At 32.8% G+C, this 22,367-nt stretch overlaps 1 protein-coding gene across 1 annotated transcript in view; it reads left to right on the top strand.

The window, feature by feature from the left end:
* The first annotated feature begins 2,307 nt into the window (after nucleotides 1-2,307).
* LOC119839875 overlaps nucleotides 2,308-22,367 on the top strand; it is a 116,235-nt gene continuing 96,175 nt past the window's right edge. The window contains exon 1 of the mRNA XM_038366295.1: nucleotides 2,308-2,592. The gene's annotated coding sequence lies outside the window, so the exon portion shown is untranslated. The remainder of the gene's footprint in view (nucleotides 2,593-22,367) is intronic.

Raw genomic sequence — 22,367 nt, 5'->3', positions numbered from 1 at the left:
ACTTACGAGGGCGAAACCGCGGGGCGCAGCTAGTGGTACTATAAGTCATTGCAAGTATTTGTAGTGAACAACGTAACAAGGTGTAATTCGACCTTCCACTTCTGATTTATTTAAAAGGTTTTATTTACCTCAATATACATAGCGTCGCTCTCATGGGTTTTCCTTTGGTTAGTTGGTTTCCAAAGTCAAGTAGCACCGAGGATGCAAATCTTAACTTTAAATTACTACTTCCTACTGATAATATTGAAAAAATGCTCACTCATACAAATACTAAATGATATGAACGATCAAATATTAACTACTGGTCCGTCTCGTCTTCGCCTATGGCATGTGTAATATAGGCTAGTCTACATATTTTAAAACTTAAGTATAATTATTTTTTAAATCGGTCCAGTGGTTCCTGAGATTAGCGCTAAAACAGACAAACTTATAGTATTACCAGCTGCGCTCCGCGGTTTCACCCTCGTAGGTCCGTATCCCGTAAGAATATCGTGAAAAAATTTCCTATATGTTATTCCAGTGGTCCAGCTGTCTACGAACCAAATTTTATTGCAATCGGTTCAGTAGCGTGAAAGAGTAACAAACACACACACATCCTTACAAACTGTCGCATTTATAATATTAAGTAGGATTATAAATTATTGGGATAATTAATCAAAACAAAAACTATCCCATATCATAAGTTGGACCAAACTACACATAAAATGCCCAATTTCATAAAAATCGGTTGAGTTGGTGAAGAGTTCATTGGGAACATATGTACATCATGACACTGGATTTTTATATATTAAGGTAGACGTATAGAGATTTAGCTATTTATCCAATGGAAATGAAAACGTACCGTCAAAATAATGAAACAGCTCGCAATATTCTCTAAGGTCTACAATAAGGACAGAATGTTTTTAAAATGCAAGTCGAAAGGAAAAATCAGATAACAAAGGTCGGATTCTTTGGAGGCTGTATAATTTCGACATTATCTGTTGATCTCGCCTCGTTGCTTTTATTAAAGAAAAAGAGGGTATTCCGTTGGAAAACACATGCTTTGAATTAATGTTGGTCCTGCGTTTGATGAGGTTTAATTAATTTGTGTTTGTTAAAGATTGATTGTTTATTTTGTGCATAAAATAAGTGTTAATTGTGATATTAAATCTAGTTTGACGTGACGGAAATTGTATTTTAATTTAGCGTTTGGGGTTCGATCACTGGTACTGGAACGTAAAGTCGATTTTAGGATCCCATGGTACAAGCATTTCGGCGAAATTGCTTAACACATTTCAATGTGATTTAACAGTTCAGTTCAAATTTAAAATTGGTAACAAAAAACATGTACCGCCTCGAAATTGTCAGGATTAGACCAAATTGAAACAACATCATGACAAGCTTCTAAATATAAAGAGAATCATCAAAATCGGTTCACTCAGTAAAAAGTTATGAGGTAACAAAAACAAAAAATACAGTAAAAAGACCTCGTCCTTTTTTAAAGTCGGTTACAAACCAATTCAAGTTTAAGTATCTTCCAAAATCTCACTCATACACATATTTCGCCAACAAGCCATAATTCTCCTCAAATAACTCTCGCATATTTATTTACTAGTGGCCATTCCCTACCGTCATTTAATTCCATTTTATTGCGTCTGAACCTAAAGCAATAAAGACCGAACACTTTAAAACCATCAAATAAAGATCTTTAAACACGTGGCCTCTGTAAAAACGCGCGAACTCTATCATATTAGGGATGCCTATTCCTATTATATATTTTTCATTTTGTTTAATTTCACGAAAAATCCGCATTATATAATTTGGAAAATTGGTAAGTATAAAATATTTTTAGGCTTAGTCTAAAAATATGTACTTATCAATTTATTTTAAACATGGAATATTAGTTATCGTACTAAGGTGTCGTAGCCTACGGAGGTAAATTTTAATACGTTACATAAAATTAATAAGTTTGGAATGACTTATATATAAGCTATGAATAATTATATTTTAGCAAACATAAAATTTACTGAACTATTAGGTGAAAGTTACGCGCCTAAACTTACACACAAATAACCTTTCAAATACCATTTAAATAATACATTGAATACTTAGCGAAAAACGTATTGTTTGGTTATGTTTAGTTTAACACAAACTATTGCCTTACTACAATCAAAACAAAGCTGTCTTCATGATATTTATAATTTACTATGCCATGTGGTCATTTTCGGTCACACAATAGAAGCCAACTTCATTCGCATCTTCCATCCCTGTTCCTCACACGGAACTTTATGCCAACCGTAAACCTTTCTTTCTCTCACACTCAGTCAGCGCTTACCTGCCGCAGGGATAGGTTGTGTCGCGCGTCCCCGCGTTCGCGTGATAACTTTCGTAAAAAAACTATAAAGTACTTTTTGTTGTTTTTGCGAAAGTGTAACAGTGACCGGTGGTTTCGTGTTGTGGGATTACAGTTGATCCGTGATAAGATTCTGTGCGTTCTGTGAATGTTGCAAAACATCTTAGTGCAGTGATTATTTGTCTAGCGGTTTTTGTTAAACGATAGGATTTTTTATCTTTTACGTGGCTGATTAGATTTGGATAAAAGCGATAATCAAGGTAAATTTTATTCACTATTAACAAAGAGTGAGTTTTTACAATACGATTATACTGCCAAGGTTGTGTTACGAATGGCATTTAATTTACACATTTGGTTAAATAAAACTATTTACCTACTTTGTTGGAGACGCTTACTTTTTCATTGTAAGCAATAACAATGTTAATTTGTATTTTTCAAGGTTTCTAGTCTTTGGACTCTGTTTAAAATAATATTTTTGTAAAAATTCTCTCTGTTTTGATAAATTAACACTTAGCTTACATAGTTATTTTCATTGAAATTAAAAATTATGTTATGTGTACGTACCAACTGGTTATTTTTAATTATAATATCAAAGTATTTATTGATAATTAAAAGACGTATTTCGTTTAGCACTTTTCGTTCTTTTTATTATAATTCCTATCATAATACTTGCTTTTTAATGTTCACAGTTACGTAAAAGTAATTAATGGCGATTTATGTTAGGAATAAATAAATAAACATTAAACAAGCCACTGTTTATAATTACTACATAGTCAAGAAAACGTTTTATTAAGTACGCGGGAAAGATAATATTGCAACAAAGTATAAGGCTATGGAGTCAGAAGTTTAGTTTATTATTTTAACAGGATAATATGTAATTAAAAAAACGAATGCTTAATTTGGCGCTTTTTATTGTATAGCATATCAATTAAGAAATTTGGTTTGTAGGTATAGATATTATATTTTAAGTAGTAATCGTTCTTTCGTTCCTTGGGAGGTAGGTAACAAGCGAAAACTGCTATACTAAAATGGCTGAAATTTTCTTACCCCATATAGATTCCTGATCTGACTCTTCTCACTTATAAGCTACCTAGGCTACCATTCTAGAAGCAGACAAATGAACAGGTCGAAAGTAGTAGGTCGTAACACAATGTTCAATTATGAATATCTCTTTGGGATACAGTTAAACTACGTAGGTAGGTGGCAATAGTTAGTAACTGTACATTTTCCACAAGTTCGCGTGGTTTTGGTTTAGTCTGTAGGTACTTTCTTATTATCTCAGTGACAGATCGGACGGAAACATGGCCGGCCGATGCGTGAAATTTTATTAACTCACGATGAGAACTTCGTTTTCCCTTTTTGAATACTGATAAATAAGCAAGCTAATATTAACATTAAGGTCATAATAATTTGTTATAGTAAATGTAGGAACTATTAAGTTTGTCTGTGGTATTGTAAAAGTTTTCCTAACGAATGTCATCAAGTCGTATAATTTATTATATGATCATATAAATTTTTTTCAAATACCCAATTGGATTAGTTTCAGAATTTTTTTTAAAACAACACAACCTATCTATTTTTTTAATACCTCAGTAATCTGTTTCTTTTTTAATTCTGACATGAATTAATGATTATTGCTTTTTATAATTTTTAATTGTTCAGTTGGCATTGGATAAAACAAGTTTAATAAAACTCCTAGATATAATGCATATTCATGGAGACAGCTGACGGAAGATTTTGTGTAGCACGTATGAATTAATTAAATATTATATTAATATATCAGATAACTCATCTTTGCATGCATTATCTTAAAGTTTTGCATAAGTTTCTCCTGGTTGTCTTATATGCTAATTACTTAGTGTAATTTAATTTTAGTGATTTGTGTTTTAATGTGAATGGAAAATTTATGAATGAACAAATTGTTAAAGACGAACAAATTGTTGAAGAGAAGAAATGCAGTGTATTTTTTAGTTTTATAGCATTGAAAAAGAACTCTCTTATTTCTCATCGATAAATTGCAATTGTGATATATGCTCTGGATTAAAATTATGCCTTAGTATAATCATAGTTATCATATAAACAAATAATTATTCAATGCTGCCTATATAAGGCACTGTATTTATGTCCTGTTTTTCTTAAATTACGGTATTAAATGAAATTTTGTATGATACACCGATGATATGTCACGTATCTTACATTTTCTGTTATTGTTTTTGAAGAAAGTTCTCAATTCTCTGGATATTTCTCTCAACTTCTTCTTTCTCATCAATTCTCTATAAATCTATGGGTTTTCAACCGATTGTCGTGATTATTCAAGTGTTTGATAGGAAATTGTCCTGATTCCTTCCCATTTCAGTATCAAGTGTCCTGCCCCCAGGAACGTGGGTATTTAACTTCACAACAAACAAACATAAACGTAACGTGAACACGTTTCGAGCAAAACAGCATTCTGGCGTTGGCAGGGACGCAACCTCTAAATAGCCAAAATTCTACAATATCTTTGTAGACTTGCAGTTTTTACGACCTTTTCCTTGTGTATTGGGTGGATTTTCATATAGTTAATATATCACCACAAGCAGTGGTGGCTCAGTGGTGAGAACCTCGGACTTCAAAATCGATAAGTCGGGGTTCGAGACCGGGCGAGCGTGCAGGAAATAAATTGATTTTTCAATTTATCTGCGCATGTGGATAACATCACCACTGCTTAGAAATTGTGAAGTTTTCATCGTGAATAAACCGACATTTCCAAGAATGAAATGTTCGACGACATGTGACATCTGCCAACCCGCACTTGGCCAGCGTGGTGGATTATGGCCTGAACCCTCATAGGAGGCCTGTGTCCCAGCAGTGGGAACATATATGGGCTGATGATGATGATCAATATATCACCTGTCTTTCTTTCTTAACGACTAAATCACTGAACCCATTTGGTTGAGATTTGGATTCTCATCTTGAATAGCCTCTGAAAATTAGGCCCTTACATAAACTAAATATTCGAGTAACGAGTATCAAATCAACAAACATACAATTAGCAGGATAAACAGTTCTCTATCATTACAGACTATGCTGTAATACACCTTTCTAGGTTGAAGGTTTACCTCTCACAACTGTCGGAATGTCGCAACTCAAATGACAGGTCGTAAAATATTTGTATGTTTGTTATATCTATACATATATAATAGTACAAGAGTTCTATTGTAAGTAGATACCTTTAGCTAACTATTGCCCGCGGCTACGCTTACCCGGATTGTATATTTATGAATTTACATATTAAAAATAAGTAGCCTAAGCTCACGGATTACGCCCATATCCAACGGTTAAAGATTTTTTGCAAAAAGGCCCAATTATGTGTAATAACAATTATTAACGCAACTGGGGCGAGTGGCTAGTTATTAAAAAATAACTAGAATTCATGCATAAGCAGCTTAATAAGGTTTTCCAAGTACATTTAACTTTAGTACAAAAATAATTGAATAAATAAATGAGATAAACGCATGAGGCCATCAAGATTAAACTAATACACGTAAGTAATCAAATACAACATGGAAAAACAAAAATGTATGAGTTATTTACATTTAATATACATGATACTTAATCTAATAAAACATGGACTCTTTATGTTATAAAATAGTTTATTTTTCTGGCGAAACCTACCTATATAAAATCTTATACTGAAAGGTTTTATAAGCATCTATCTATACTAATATTATAAATCTGAAGAGTTTATTTGTTTTTTTGAACGCACTAATCTCAGGAACTACTGGTCCGATTTGAAAAATTCTTTCACTATTAGATAGCCCATTTATTAAGGAAGGCTATATAAATATGTACTACGAGCGAAGCCGGGGCGGACCTGTAATAATAACTGGTTTGTTTCACCAGTGAATGTGTGAACTCTAAAACAATATTAAAACGAATAGCGATTAACAATGTTTCGAATAACCTAGACGTGAAGCAAGAGGTCTACAACAGTAAGAACATACTAATGTACCCATTCAAACCGCACTGTGGTAGCAATAGAGACTTGCTATCAATTTACCAATCTCCTGTTTTAGTTGTAAAGGTTTGATCACGTGGGTTTGACTTGCGTTTGTCGTAAGTCGCATGTATTTTAAATGATGTTGGTTATATATGCGAAATTTTGTAGATGTCTGGATGGAGTAAAACAGGTTCATTTACCGATTTCGTGCTTAGCTATAACAGTTGGGTAACGTGGGAACGCTCTAACGGTTTGTATTTGTAAGTCGCATACACTATAAAGACTTTAAGTGTTACATACATTTATGGATGGATGATATGAGTAGAAGCTGTGTGTTAATATAATAATTTTCTGTTTTGATTATGCTGTTTCCTATAAAGCTGAATGGATGGAATTCGCCTCTAATTACTGTTTCAAGCAATCAGTTTTGTTCAGATGGAATTTGGTACAAAGAAATTATACTATAGACTAGAATACATTTAGACTTCTTATGAAACAAGATTGAAGCCTGACGTATTTAAGTTGTAAATATTGGACATTGAACACTTAAATGAGCATATTAATACTTTGCTGATATATAAATTTATAAGCAGTGGTGGCCCAGTGGTGAGAACCTCGGACTTCAAAATCGATAAGATTGGGTTCGAGAACGGGCGAGCGTGCAGGAAATTAATTGATTTTCAATTTATCTGCACATGTCAATAACATCACCATTGCTCGAAACGGTGAAGGGTTTTCCTTCACCGTTTCGTGGAACCCGGCATGTCCATGTGAAAGTTCGACGACATGAGACATCTGCCAACCCGCACTTGGCCAGCGTGGTGGATTATGGCCCAAACCCTCATAGGAGGCCTGTGTCCCAGCAGTGGGAAGATATATGGGCTGATGATGATGATGAATATAAGTTTGAACTTTAATTCAGTAGAAAACAACCGATTGCTAGTGTTTATGAGCGGCGGTGATAACTAAACATCAGGAGCCCACATGTTCCTTTGTAAAAAAAAAATTGCATCATCTCTAGAGGATTTTAAGGGAACATTGTCATTTTAAACAAAAAGGCATAACAGTTGGACCTTTAAGTCTATTGACGCGCTGTCGCAATAACATTGTAGACACCGCTTTACTTACAGAATCTTACTAAGTTGCTTTCCGAGAAGCCTCCTTCAATTCACATCTATATCGGTTTACTTTAACGAGATTCCTGGAGTTTTTGTTAATTACTGTGGATTAGACGCAATTGAAATTGTATTGAAAATTGTAATGAGTGACATGCTCAAATTCAATTTTGTTAATAGGAGAACATTTTAAGTGTTTTAGAATTTGTAAAGTAAAATATATTAAATTTAATATCCTCGGGATTACAATTAACGTGTATGTAGTAACTTCAAATACAGTTTTATAGAGAACGTTACCCATAATCCTCTTGTATTGAATGGGAAAATTAAATTAAATTACGAATTAAAGTTTTTGTATACAGTGCATAGGTATATATATATATATGTGTGAGGTAAGTATATTTTAGATATATTTCAGTATTTTGATGAATCTTCAAATCTATTTGTTTACGTTAAAACTATCTTATTTTATAGAAATTCAAATGACACCATCTTTATCATTTGACAGCCCTACCCTAACTTTATCAGTCTTCCAATCAATTAAAGCAAATCCCTAAATACGGTAACAAATTCGACTATAACGGGTACAAATAGAGGCTTTTCACCATTTATATCTCATTCGATAACTGATTGTCGTGGTGGATGCGTCCGCAGAGCTGTATGCGCGTGTAGGCGATTAGTCGACAGATTTCACCGAATTGTAAGAAGGGCTGCCAAAAATGGAAAAAGAAAATGTTGCCCACGTAAGTGTTATGTTTAAATAGTATTGGATTAGTAAGAACATGAGGTTATATGAAATATACTGTTCTAAAATATAAAATCGAATACATAAGAGTATACAGGGTTAGCTACTACGAATTAATGGTAATAAAGTAATTTAGTTAGAACTAATAATAGAACTTTCTTGTTTGTAATGACTTAAATGGAATAACAAAAAATCTATGTGGTCCCAGCGGGATTTGTCCAAGCGTAACTATAGAATTTGATAAACTAGACTTACTCGACTATCAATAAATACAAATAACTACTCTTTTAGATCAAAACCTTTCTAAATGAAATGGTACATTTTAAAAAAAAAACTTTAGCAACCCTATTAACAGCGGAATTTAATTTGGAACTACATCTAAAGCTGCAGTTTATTGTCAAACGGTTTAGGATAATGTATTGACAACTTTATTGTTAGAACGTTAAAATAAACTTTTAACTAGCTTATAATCATACTGAAATTATAACTGCGTTTCACTTTGTGTCTCTAATAATTTTGCAACTGTTCCAAACGTTCATTATTATTCATTAACGAGATAATCCTATCCTACTAATATTATAAATGCAAGTTTGTAACGATGTGTGTGTGTTTGTTGCTCTTTCACGCAAAAGAAGAACCGATTGCAATTAAATTTGGTACGTAAATAGCTGGACAACTGGAATAACATATAGGCAACTTTTTATGCCGATATTCCTACGGGATACGGAGTTACGCGGGTGAAACCGCGCAGCTAGTATGTATATACATACATATCCAGTTAATGATATTTTTAAATTTTCCCGTATTATGATTCGTTTTAATAATGGGAAGTCCAAGATATTACTTCTAAGAAGCTACCTTTATTTGAAGGTTGTTTCCTCCTTTGCATTCGGTAAAGCCTCTACCTGCTTTTTAAATACTCAAAACTGTAGTAACTGGAAACAATATTTCTATTGAGTTATCAATGAGTGATGATTAAATTCGTTTGTCTTAATCATTCTTTCATTTAGTCTAGTTTTCGCGAATCAATTAACTATGTTAATAATGTTACACAGATATTTATAATGATGCTTGTTGGTATGTAAATTAAATGTATAATTTTATTAGAGTTATAACAGTTGTATATTACCAAAGTTTTTATAAACCTTGAATCTGGTACATATTGGATAACTCAAAACAATGAGACATATATAAACGAACGAAATAAATTCAAATTTGCATTTAATTTATTTTTTAACATACGTATAACCTAACATTTGATATGCAATTGATAATTATCGGTCTAGATAAGAATTTTATACGTGTCTATTCCTAGAACGACATTGGCGTAATGACACACGCACACACAGATAGCGTGTGCGTGTGTGTGAATTCCATTTTGTTTCCGTATCTTTGTTCAAGTGTGTTTATATTTTATTAATTCATGCTTTTACTTGTAGTGAACTTTAAATAGATGCAACAGTGTGTGTAATGACGTTTGTGGTTGAGGAATAAATGGTTAGTGTACATACATACATACATGTGATATATTGATTGCGTCATGAAGGTAAACTGTTGATGGTTCTTATAAAACAATTTATCCGTAAAATTACTGGGTAAAATGAAATGAGTTATCTATACTACTATATTAACAGACAAAACTGAAGAGTTTATATGATGACTTGAACCTCGTCAGAAATGTAGTTTGATACTTTAGAAAGGACATAGGATGAAGGGCATAGTTTTCGGACTATCTAATTTTTCTTTGACAACGCGGGCGAAGCCACGGGCGGAAACAACAACGGCGTGAGCTATGTCTTCTATGTTAGGCGATAACCTGTGTTATATAAGACATTCATCCTATATATCATATCATTTCATATACAATATCAATCACTCTATATATTACTAGCTGCACCCCGCGGTTTCACCCGCGCTAGTCTGTATTCCGTAGGAATATCGGGATAAAAAGTTGTCTAGGTGTTATTACAGTTGTCCAACTATGTATGTATCAATAGTATTTGTGTGAAAGAGTAACAAACATACATACACATACACAATATACATCCATCCTCACAAACATTCGCATTTATAATATTAAGTAGATTAGTTAGGTAAATGACCCAGGCGGAGCCGGGGCATGCAGCTAGTATATAAATATAATGGGAAAATAGTTAGTGACCATAATGTCTATACCCTATAGCAATTGAATTCCCAGACGTGATGGAATCGTTCACACAAATTGTAAAGCGAATAAAGCCTTATTTAAGGCTTTATTTTAACTAAAACCGGTTAGAACGGAAGATGCAAAAACAAGTTGGTGTGGTGACCATCATTTTTGACCATCTTATTATTTGATGATACTCAATTTTATTTACATTAATATAAATACATGATATTAAAAAACAATATTTCGATATGATTTTTTAACATTTGAAAAATATGAAGAACTAAAAAATACCGAGGCGGGATTCGATCCTGCGTCTTTCAGGCGAAAGACACGCGTTGGAATTATGATTGATTTATGTCGCCAAATAAATGTTTTTTCTTTCTTTCCATTTATATTAATGTTTTATATTTTTCAAACACTGTTTCGATAGTTAACACTATTAGCTTATTTATAACAGAGTTATAAATAAGCTAATAGATGGAAAAGCAAAAAAAATAGGCATACTGATATCTTTTTTGCGTATTTCAATTGATCCACATTTCGTTGTTATTAAAAACAAAACAATACTAATATCTAAACAAAGAATACTCTAATAATAACAAAAAAATATGTAAAAATTGAACAAAGAACCAAGCTACGAGCTCTATTGTACTTCAAAACCGTATATAATAGACGCTTTAGGCGAGTGCATCGTCTTTGATATCCCCTTTTTAATCAGATATGACAAGTCGACAAGTCGTTAAGTACCCTCAAAATAACAATGATCTTCTGAATTATGTTTTGTATCTACAAAATTATATAATATGTCTATAGGATAATTTTCTTATTTAGGAATTAAAATATTTAAAATTTATGGATGACTCTCTTGCAAGTAGAAAAGTAAGTAAGTTCACTTATTAATTCCAAAATGTACAATAATAAAAAAAATAAAAAAATAGTTTACTGCAGTAGTTAGTAATAATACATTTATTCTATTTTAAATAATCTTCTCACAAAACGTGAACCATACGATTTTTTCAATTACCTTCATTTTATGTTTATAAAACTAACAAATTCAGCCGAAATATCCCCAAAATTTGCCATACACGGCCTCCCTCGCGATCACCTTCGCCGAGCAAGTTTATTTTGGCCCGATAATTATAAATTTATTTGGCTAGCTCGAACTTCGCGCTAGAATCGCTTAAAGAGGCTTAGAATGATCTTGTACAATTTTTATTGCGCCTCTCGAACAATTTATCCGACTGATGTTATAAACGCAAAAGTTTGGATCTGGATGGATGAATGTTTGTTATGTCACGCGAAAACAGCTTATCGTATCTGTGTGAAATTTGGTAGATAGGTTATAGTCTGGATTAGGACAGGTTTTTTGCCCGGGTACCGCGCGAGTGATATCGCGGATTACAGCTAGTCCTACTAATATTATAAATGCGAAAGTTTGTAAGGATGTGTCACACACACTTTGTTGCTCTTTCACGCAAAGACTACTGAACCGATTGCAATGAAATTTGGTATGTAGACAGCTGGACGACTGGAATAACATATAGGCAACTGTTTATCCCGATATTCCTACGGGATAAGGACTTACGCGGGTGAAACCACGGGGCGCAGCTAGTGTTGTATAAAGGTGACTTTCCCGCGGGACCGTATTTGTGAAAACGTTTTATTTGTGAAATATTTTGAAAGTTTAAATAAGCGGTTTTTTGCTTTTTTTCTTCTTAGGGTAAATAACTGAAATGTATAAATTCGTCAGTTTCAAATTGTTTTGTATCATGTAGGTAATAAAACATAAGGACACACACAATCTAATCATAAAAAATACACATACCTTACAAAATAATTCTTCTAATGTAACTACGCTAAGCCTTTATAATAATACTAGCCTTCTGGCCGTGGCTTCGCCTGCTAAGACAAAGTAAAATTCAACGGGAATCAGATGCTTCACCGCTATAAAAAGTATAATTTATCTAGAGACAAAAACCGTATCACGAAAATCGCTCCGTTGCAACGTGTAATACAGTCAAACAAATTTTTCGCATTAATAATAAATAGGATAATTAACTATTATGTACAGGAAATAAGCTTTTTAAATTGTTCGCAACGTGTGTGATAGCTGGATGTCCTAGCAATTGACCCATTTTGTGACGATGTTATTGTAGTAACATTATAGGACGGTTACGTCGTGGGAGACTAGTTTTCTAGTTATTAAAGTGCATTTATTTTTAACTAGACGCTCGCCCCGGCTCCGCCCGGATAACGTGAAAGTTTGTAAGTAAAGATGGATGAATATGGTTTGTTACTCGCATGAAAATAGCTTAAGGTACTGCATAAAATTTTGTACACAGATAGATTATAGACTGGATTAGTGCATAGGCATTTTACTAGTGACGCCGCGGGTTACATCTAGTTATTTATAATTTTGGGTTAAGCTCCGTAGGATTATTTTTAGAAATAATCCTACAGAGCTATAAGTTACTTAGGTCTATAAGATAAAAGAACATCATATTTATTTTGATGTGATTGAATGCAAGTATAGTTAAGATTATAAAATTAGGAAGAAACACTAAATATCGTCATAGGCCCAAAACAAGCTTATAATCAGAATGTTCTCAAGGTGAATATCTGCATCATCAATCTATAACTTAAATGTCAAAGTTATTTGTTCCGGGCTGGCTCGAAATGTGTATTAATCTCAATACTAGCCGCTCGTCCCAGCTTCAGTTGGAATCTCGCGATAAAAACGACATATAATATAATCTATGACAGTCGCAGACGCATACCGCTTCCTTGGTAAAGTTGATTACATGTTGGTATAGAATCGAGAGGTCCTGGGTTCGATTCCCGGTTGGGATTCACAAAAAAATGTCTCCATCTGACAAGGCACTAACGACTGATCCTGGAACATAAAGAAAATCGATCAGAGAAAATTTATCTTTATAAAAGTTTTAAAAATATGTCTTGACGCTATTTAATGGAATAAAAATTGTTCTGAGCAAGTTATATTAATAATAATATCGTGTCGTAAGTATATAAGTACAATAAAAAATCATGTTGAAAGACCTTTTAACTTAAGAGGTAAATCACACTCAAACGAAATAATATTAAACGGTACACTCAAAACTCAGGATTTAACTGTGAGATGTTTTTAAACAGCCATTCATATGGCCAAGTGTCGCAAACAACGTTAATGTATTATGTATAAAGCCTTACGTCAAAGCGACGCTTGCGCATATCAAGTTGTGAAAAAAGTTTGCGGTTTTTTCTAAGTTCAATAACATGACCTTGGTCGAGATGAATTACCTGAGTATCTTTGAGATCTTTTAACAATATCTTTTATATTAATTTGATGAAAATGTTATAACATTTTTTTTACATATGTTTATGTATAACGTACGTATGTATAAGTATAGATGCGACAGTTGTGCTTTAGTTCAGAACGACTACACCGTCTTTGACTAGAATCTTTCATTTGTAATTGCCTTAATTTTAAGATAATATTTAAATCATTAATTTATGCGTAAATTACGTACAAATGAGAACATGTAATTCATATCATTGCTTGGCAAAAATAATATATATGATACCTACAAGCGATAAGCCTTAAAGGCGAGTCCCGAGCTACTAAAAACATGGCGACTGACTTATGTAGCTCGGGCTCCTTCCTCTTGCTTCTCACCCCTTGCGCCTCACCTATTGAACTGTCTTAACGCCTCTTCCACACTACTGTATGGATTATTAGACTGTAGTATAATCTGGCTGGTTTAGATTGTCATTATAAAGAGTTTTATTCAATGACAAAATAGAATAAAAAAAATAAAAAAATTATAATGACTTAAACATAAGGTTATCGTGACGGTAAATCAACATTGTCCAAAAGAAGAAAGCGCTTTATTCTCACTTTGTGGCGTGATTTGTAAATTTCAGCAGTTATTTATAGTCGTTTTAATTACAATGTAATCACTAATTACATATTTTTGTAATAACTTCGCGTGCGCTTTCTACAGTTTCGAGTGATGGAGATTAAGAGAAAGGATTTCAATCGACCGTTTTGATATTTTAATTATTATATTAATGTTAACTTTTCTTAAATAAAGAGTAATTATACTATACACAAAAACTGTTATAAATTGTATTTCTTACATCAATTGATATAAAAATAAGACTAACAAAACTAGACATCATATTTAAGTATCGTTTTATGATTCCTCGTCCTGAATAACCTATATAAAGTGATGCATCACATACAGTGATTTACTGAAACGTACATTTATATTTGATTCGACATTGCTATCATTTATCACAAGCGAGACACATTCCTCAGACGATTCCATCGTATTTTATTCATTTGTTTCAATGGTTGCAAGACGCCACCCGCGGTTTATTTTGGTCGCATTTCGAGTTATTTCTGTTATCTCCCCTGGTTATTGTTTCGAGTTAGCTGTTTTGTTATAAATATTGATTGACAGACCGACAGTTTCTGTTCAAATGTATGTAATGGCGACCCTCTTGCTGGTTTTGACATTTTTGTTAATTTTTGTGGACATAAATCATGAATGATGAGTTACCTATACGTATATTTTAGAAGTGCAAAGTTAGGTTTTTCATACGTTTGATTAATTATAAATAGTTTCAACTTTAACAGATGTTGAAATGTTTGTTGCAACTTTCAGGCTTAAAAAAACACAATGAAATGGAGTACTCCCGTTTTTTTGTGAAAGTCGGTTAGAAGATTGCAAAAAGGAAGAGTTCTTGAACCAATTGAATACTGCCGAATCATGAACTTTAAAATAATGCAATAAACTAGATTGCTTTCAAAGCGAAAGTTACAATTAACCAGTTTCATTTGTAATATTTTGGGTTAATATCACCGCAAGCTCATACTTTCATACAGAATTACACAACCCATTCTGCTTATTTTTATATTCACAATTTGGTTAATAAATAACTAGCTACCCGCCCGCGGCTTTGTCCGCGTAGTCAAAATAAAACAAAGACAGATCCGTTATTTTCTCTGCAAAGAACGAGTTTTCGTTAGATTTCCAAGCTAAAAACTAGGTCCGCAAGGAAGATCGCTCATTAATCTGAAAAAGAGATTAGCAAACGATAGGATATAAGCTTAAATTCTTGTAAAGTAATTTGAATGGTATTCTCATTATAACGAAAACTAAGAAATTGATTTATTTGTGATAGGTCCCATGTGCCTTTGTGAGATATTATAGTGATAGTAGATTCTTCTAGACAGAAATTTAAATAGCCAATCTTCTATTCTCTTCTAGATTTAGAACTTTTTTAATATCCACCGGTTCAAACCCGGAATAACTGGATCCTTTGCTCACTATAACCATTTTCGTCTATGCATGAGACGTGACACCAAGTATCTTGAATTTTGCGAATTAGCGAGGAATAACACATCACGAATTATACATGCATGGATGTAAGAAACGAATTAATTTAACGATGTATATATATAATGTAGTAGCTTAATTAAATGTAGACTTCCCTAAATATGGTAAAGAGATTTGTCGTTTGTGTTTGTACTGTTTTTGAGTAAAAATTATTGAAAGTTTAGAAAAATTGGTATTTATATTGAATCTGTATCATATGTGCGGAGTGGATAGCGCTTTTAAAAAAAAATCCAATATTACATTTAAAAGGAGAGCTCTCAAAAGCTGATGAAGACGTGGGGTAAAACGAAATGTGGTAGTCAAAGATCAATCTACATTCCACCAATGTTCGTGTGGATTTCATTATTTCAGAGAATTAATTCAAAACACTCCCAGTGTACAAAACAATATTACATTTATTTGAAAAGGTCTAGACGCAAATTGTAAAACAAAAGCAGGTCTATCAAGACCAATCGTATAACCTTAAAATGGCCTTGAATATAAATAAGATAGACTTCGTGTAACACCTGCATTACCTTGGAGAGAAACTGAATTGAGAGGGCGATTATCAAATTGAAAAGATATCATTTGTATTTTGTTTTATATCATCATAGAGCTCGTTAGCTTTATCTGTGACTAGCGGTCCGTCCCGTCTTCGCCCGTGGTACATATATAGCCTATAACCTTCCAATAAATGGGCTATCTAACACTGAAAGAATTTTTCAAATCGGTACAGTAGTTACTGAGATTATTGCGTTCAAACAAACAAACTCTTCAGCTTTATAATATTAGTATAGATTTAGTTTTACGATTACGACTGAACTATATTGTTTCATACAAAGAGAATGTCTGATGTTTAAATATGAATTTTGCAAATTGTGCAGTTAATTTGTAGTATAGTAAGATAAAACATATATGTATATATACCTTGGAAGGGAAATAAATGTTCCAATTAATGATTATACGCAATCAACTCTTTTAATCAAACAAATAATAGCCATGTGTCGCAAAAAATAAGTAAAGTTATACACACTTCCTTATAAAAAAACTTATCAAAGTTGAACTATTATAGTTATTGTAGTTTAACATTAACACAACTAAAGTCACAAATCCTCTATAATCCCACCATCTTAACACTTCACTCATAATTCCAAATAATTTGATCTTAATTCAAAGTTAAACGTGACCCCGTCAAAGTGTAATTTGCCACGAGTTGGCGCTCTTGCCAAATCGGAATCCATTAAAATGGCTAAGTCTTGATGTAAATTGCATGAGCCTGGGCGTCTGTCTGTCTGCGTGGCTGTGATAGCTGCTGTGAGTAGGCTTTGTTCAGTTTAATCATGGGTTGCTTCATGTTTAAGATTATCAAATTGATCGTTATTTACTCAATTGTACAACTGTCTTTCTTCTTTGATAATAATTCTTAAAACAGTGAAGGAAAACATCGTGAGGAAACCGGCATGTCCGAGAATCCAAAGTTCGACGACATGTGACATCTGCCAACCCGCACTTGGCCAGCGTGGTGGATTATGGCCTGAACCCTCATAGGAGGCCTGTGTGCCAGCAGTGGGAACATATATGGGCTAATGATGATGAATTAATTCAATTAAAATAATTAATCTTTTTTATGAATTTGGTCTGTTTTCTTTAATCTACAAGGACTTTCTACAAGTCCATATAAAATTAAGTCCCAGACTGCAATGTTTATTAACCTGGTTTCGATCGATGCGTGTATTACTGGATTATGAGTTTTGTTTTTAGTGCGATAATTTTTGTTTTTATTGTACTGAGCTGAAACACTAGTGAAATTTCTACATTAGCAACTATTTTATTGTAACGATAAGCGTGTGCTTTGTGGCTTTGTTGATAAAAATTCTTTAAACCTAATAAATTATCACTCATATAAAGAATTGCTACCTACCGTTACTTGTCTCTTTTAAAATGGTTCAGGAAAATAAATTTCCAATACATTAATCTCGACAAAGACATTCTTGGCGTCATATTTAACCGATCATTATGGGTGAGTAACGCAAAAATCTATGGACGTTTAACTGAATTTTCTGCAGTGGGAGCAAAATGAACTTTAAGTCGTTGCAACGAGGTTCAGATTGAATGTTACACCCTCACCTATCTGACCGTGTTAAATTTGATCAACTCGCAACATATGGCGGATGTGGTTTTTGTCCGGTTTCTGGGTTTTAAATTAATCTACGAAATGTTATAATTAACGGAGCGTCGTTGGAAATTCAAGGTTTGCAAATAAAAGGGGTGGAATCAACCAAACTTCAAGGACATCCTTTATTGTCTTTGTAATATGTTGTCTACGTGTGTTAAAATATTGAGACACGTATATGAAGATATTTACTATCACTATTCTTCTATGTTTACTATTATCTATTCAGTTAAATAATATCTGAATTGCCATTCTACTTATGAATGGGGAAATTAATTTATCAGATTAACAGATCTATAATATTGATACACTTGCATTTGCGTCTAATGGAGAACTTACTACTATATATTATTATAATAAACTAATAAACTTAAACTATCCTACTTTATTAATACTACTTCCTACTAATATTATAAATGCGAAAGTTGATAAGGATGTGTGTGTGTTTGTTGCTCTTTCACGCTAAAACTACTGAACCGATTGCAATGAAATTTGGTATGTAACCGTAGGGCACAGCTAGTAGTATTCTATTAATCTTGGACAAATCTATACGTTTTTTGTTCCATCAATAAAACAATCAGCTCTTACAGTTAAGGTATTATTTAGTTCAATTTAATTAAGTAACAGCAGGGTATTTTTAAAGCTTTTTTAATTAGCACTTAAACTAAGGTTAGGAACACTTATGTAATTAACTGAGTCTGTCTGAGAATGCAGTTCGTTGTTATTTACAGTTGACAAAGTTTAGTCTAACTAGACTCAGCATTTAGATCCTAGTACCTAACTTAGCTCAATATCCTTTCTCTAAATAACAATTAAAATGACATAAATGACAAATTAAATTTTGTAATGCTTTTAAATACATTAAATTTTGATAAGAGTTTAATAGTTCACATATAATTTTGAATTTTTCATATATTCAAATTGCTATCGGATTCACTTATTATTTAATATATTCTTAAATGCTTTTGTAATTACGTATAAGTTAACTTCAACATAACTGTTAAAAGATAAATCAAAAAGGATACAAACAATTGAACAATATTAAAGTGCATTGAAATTTATTGCTCTGTCAGGCACTAAATGAACTTTTAGTTACAAACTCAGATATTTAATACCTGCTTATAGTCAATAAACATTTTAACACTTAGCGGAGGCTTCGTCCCGTGGGAGGGAGACGGAGAATGTTTTAGGACGATTAGAAAAGGACGGACGGTAAGCAGGTGTCATTTTGGATTGAATCTGCGGTAGGGCTGCCAGATGTTGCGGGATCGTATTGTTTGTAAAAAATGTTAGAAGCCAATCAAGGATTTAGAATTTGTATGGTTTTGGGGGTCTGGTGTTTACTTTATTTTTGAAAGTTATTAACTTTGAAGCTATTGCGTGTTTAGAGGAATATTCAGTGAATTCATTTGTAATTTCGTGTAATTTTTCAATGGTTTGTCCATGCTACCTAATTACAAAAAGCCTAAAATGTGAAAATTTTCTTTATATTAGAAATATTTATATGATAGAAATAAGGTATGAATCAAAATTAACTACTTTCTAGGTTGGCCCATTTCCCCATCCTACGTAATCCAAATCAATATCTTTGGGGTTCAGTTCGTTAACTATTACGCTATTGTATAAATTCATATAACAAAATATTTGTCCGACCAAAACTCTCCTATATAATAAAATGCACAAAAAAAGCAGAACAAACTAATTTTGCACAGCCCTACGCGAGTTGCAATTGTCCTGGGCAGATGGAACAGGGCTTTGTTATCGAAAGTGGGCGCAAAATTAACGCACAGAAAATCGCGTATCGGTTTCTTGGCAGATGTTTCGTTTCTATTGTCAATAGTCGAGCTGGCGCAGATATAACCTTATCTGTGGAATGTTAGAAAGCTGACTGTTAAATGGTGTTTCGCAAGTAATTGCTATGGTACTAAATATTTCACTTATGATGTAGTTATTTACTCCAATATTTATTTTATTGCGTTAAAATGCTTTCTTAATTAGATTTTTTAAGAACAGAATAGGGCTACCAATTTATTGAAATTTGTTGTTTTTCAGTCTAGCGTTACAGCGTTTTGCGACAAGTAAGCAATGTAATACTAAAATAACTATTATATATCATAACTAGCTGCACCCGGCAAACGCTGTTCTGCCTTACTCTTATCGTTTAGTGGTATGAAAAATAGATGTTAGCCGATTCTCAGACCTACCCAATATGCTTACCAAATTTCAGAGGAATCGGTCAAGCCGTTTCGGAGGAGTATAGAGACTAACATTGTGACACGAGAATTTTATATATAAGATAGTACGTAACAGGTGAAGGGAACATTTAAATAGATACAAGAAATCGCAATTGTCTACGTCACTAGACAACTATTAGATGTAAAAGTGACGGTAATAAATTGCTTTGCTTTTTTAATACGGATAAAATTACAGTTATAAATGTGAATGATTGTTTGAATGTTTGTCCGTTAATCACGCTGAAACTATTGAACAGATTTTGATGAAATTTGGTATACAGACAGGGTATGAGCTGACTTGGGTGATAAGATTTTTATCCCGATTAAAAGCTCCCTTGGGATAAAACAGGAATCTTGATGTCGGGATGAGCTAGTATTAAATTATTTTTGATTCATATATCTTAATCAATATAACGACTGTTTGGTTTATTTCTAATTTCATAAGTACGGTAAATAGTTATAATGGATTTACGAATTCTTTTATTACGGTTTCTCGCATTGCGGTAATGACCATAGTTGTGCCTATATTCATAAAATATCTAAATAAATCACTCGTTATCTACGTAAATGTGTAGATTATTTGATATGGGGTGGATATTAAATGGTAAGCATTTGTATCAACAAATAACCATTTGTTGTAATGTACGAGGGCTGCAATGATTTATAGGAAGCGAATTATGATTATTACTATGATATATTAAAAAGAAAAAGACCATTTGTTGCGGGATTAGTGCACAATATACGGAAGTCAAATTAACAGGAATGCACTAGAAATTAAAGACTTATTCATTATATTATTAATCCGACTTTACAGCGAGCGTGGTCACCGTTGAGTCTTTAATTTCTAAATGTATAATACTCGCCTAAAATCAAATACCCGGATCTGATATACTATGTAAATACTTTTCTTTATTACCTTCGGATTGTAACAGTCACAGTTTTATTGTTTGAAAAAATGTGTTTAAAGTATGACCCATGTTAACTAACAGGGATAGGCTAGAGGTATGCGGCTAATTGTGTTTATAAGATTTTACTATTAACATCAACCAAAGTAAATCAAATTTTTAAAGCATTGTATCTATTGAAAATAAATTTCGTTTCACATGCATTATAGATAGTTATTCTATAATAATGGACTGTAATTTTTCATCAGACTTTTAAAAGAGCTTCTAAAATTAGTCAAACCCCAAATATACTTAAAATGCAGATCGTAACAAATCCACGGGCTCTATTTATGGTCCGCCAGGGGGCCATTCGGGTCTTTATGATATCCCATAACGTATGGACCACATGGGGCTCTTATGGGGATCGATTGCTCATTTCAATGTATCTGGCGTCGGGCTGTGAATAAAATTTTATTTTTTTCTAGATAAAAATTTAATGTCAATATTGTAAGTTTTATAAGTTAGTAAATACCTACATCTGTATTTGTTTATTTCTTAGATAGATAGATAACTCTTTATTGCATACGAGACTTTACAGGATAACACACAAACAAAAGAGAAAATATGTACAAATGGCGGTCTTATCGCTAGGCAGCGATCTCTTCCAGACTACCATATAAATAATAAGAGAAACATCTTAGAAGAGGAGGGTGGGCAAAAATTAAGGTTTTTTTTATTTCTTACTTCATTGATTAAATAAAAAATGGTTAAACATCTATTGTTATATTATATACTTATATCTAATTATAAATTACTTTTGCTATATCAAAGGACAAGGAAGAGCCCCGGGTTTTTCCCTGCTTAGTTACCGTTCCTGTGGGCTTTCCTGCACAAAAATATCACGTACGATGAAATAAACATTTTCGTTCGTCAACAACACTAGTAGACTAGTGCCTGCCCGCAGCTTCACACGCTAACCACACGTCAAATCCACGATCGAAAACCAGACGATAAAAAACAACTTTGACTCAGAAACATGTACAGATAGCAGAAAAATGACATGTATTTATCGTTGTGTTTTGCAGACGGCGATAAATTATGTAAGTTGGCGTGTTTTAGAATGTCTGTATGCGTAGACGTCTGGACACAGGAAACATTTTAGATTTGATATCTATTTTAAAGTGGTTGGGAACTTTATTTATAGACATAAATCATGATTTAAAAATTTCTTCTTTCTTTTATTTTCCTCTTTGTTATTAATGACTTAAAGTTGAACTAGTTTTTTAAATATTTATCAGGTTTTAATTTAATATTTAAAATTATGTTTGTTTTAATGCGTTAACTTAAGAAACTACTTGACCGATCAAACATTATT

This window comes from Zerene cesonia, chromosome 5 (genome assembly GCF_012273895.1).
Source record: "Zerene cesonia ecotype Mississippi chromosome 5, Zerene_cesonia_1.1, whole genome shotgun sequence".
Classification (NCBI taxonomy): Eukaryota; Metazoa; Arthropoda; class Insecta; order Lepidoptera; family Pieridae; genus Zerene; species Zerene cesonia.
The sequence above is the reverse complement of the archived record's forward strand: the minus strand, read 5'-3'. Positions and strand labels throughout refer to the sequence as shown.